We start from the raw sequence: 1,490 nt of genomic DNA on the forward strand, positions 1-1,490 counted from the left end.
GTGGCATGAGGAAGTAAAAGGAAGTTTTTAAACAGTGAAGTTTGTGAAGTAAGACCACGGATTCTGAAGTACATCACTCAGTGCAAAGCGAAGCTTTGCTTAGGATTTCAACACCGCACGAGTTCACTCGGTTTTGCTGTTAGTGTAGTGTACCTGAATGTCACGTCCGCGTGACAGCTCCAGGAACTATGATTATTTTTTGGTTACACCAAAGCTTTTTATCAGTGACTGAAAATTGTGGTTAACCCCAAGGTCTATAAGTTTGACTTGTCGATGAGAATCGACGTTCTTTAGCCTGTCATATTTTCCAGTGTCACGAAATTCAGTCTCAGAAAACTGTGAAATTAGGTAGCCAATGGTATTTAAAAACAATATGGAAATATTGATTTCCCAGGTCACAATTATAAATGTATCATTCAAATTCTTATTTTAGATGTCTATTGTAAACATATGCATACCTCTTTTGTTTGTTGCTCAACACAGACATCTTCTAAAAGAAATTGCTATTTATTTTCTTCCACAGCATGTAATTACATGTTCTGGCAACCACTTCACTTGACAAAGGCAAAGCTTAATGGAGTATACGGCAGGTGTGGAGACTGTCATTCCAATGTGAATTAAAGGCTGACATGCTCAAACCCTGCCAAAAAATGACTTAATCCTCTTGGTGTTCAGCAAGACAGCTACCAAAAAGCACACCAGCTTGTGCTTACAACATGAGTGGTCATAAGAAATATAACACAATGTAACATCAAGAACGCACCATTAAATAAGTAATATACTAACAAGAAAATATCAAGTGACAGTGCATTAGAACCATGGTGCTCAAACTATTAGATTGCAGTGAACAAGTACAAGGCAGGAACTGTAAACAAGAAGTGTTCTTTATTCTGCTGAGGGGAGTCCACACAACCAAATGCATGTCCAAGTCCCATAGAGGGGCAGTCCCTCTGAGCATTTATAACATTCATATCATATCACTTGGTATTTACCTTAGGCATAGCAGATCATCATTTATTCTGTTCGCAGGTCTCCAAAATAAGGTTAATAAGATAAATTTACTGCTTTAGAGAGAGAGAGAGAGAGAGAGAGAAGCCATGGCCCCCTCCCATCTAAACGACAAGTATGAACTATGGATAATATTGATTAGTTATATTAGTACATATGTTAGTCATATATATATGTGTGTGTGTGTGTGCGGTATCTGGGCACCCCTTGGTCTGGGGCTGTTTCATGGTTTGGGCTAGGCCCCTTAGTTCCAGTGAAGGCATTTTTTTAATCCTATGGAATACAAACACATTCTAGACGATTCTGTGCTGCCCCAACAGTTTGGGGAAGGCCATTTCCTATTTTAGCATAACAATGCCCCAGTGCACACAACAAAGTCCATACAGAAATGGTTTTGTCAAGAATGGCATGGACGAACTTGACTGGGCTGCGCAGAGCCCTTACCTCAACTCTATCCAACAACTTTGGGATCAGTTGGAAAG

The sequence above is a fragment of the Anguilla anguilla genome, chromosome 14 (assembly GCF_013347855.1).
Source record: "Anguilla anguilla isolate fAngAng1 chromosome 14, fAngAng1.pri, whole genome shotgun sequence".
NCBI classification, from domain to species: Eukaryota; Metazoa; Chordata; class Actinopteri; order Anguilliformes; family Anguillidae; genus Anguilla; species Anguilla anguilla.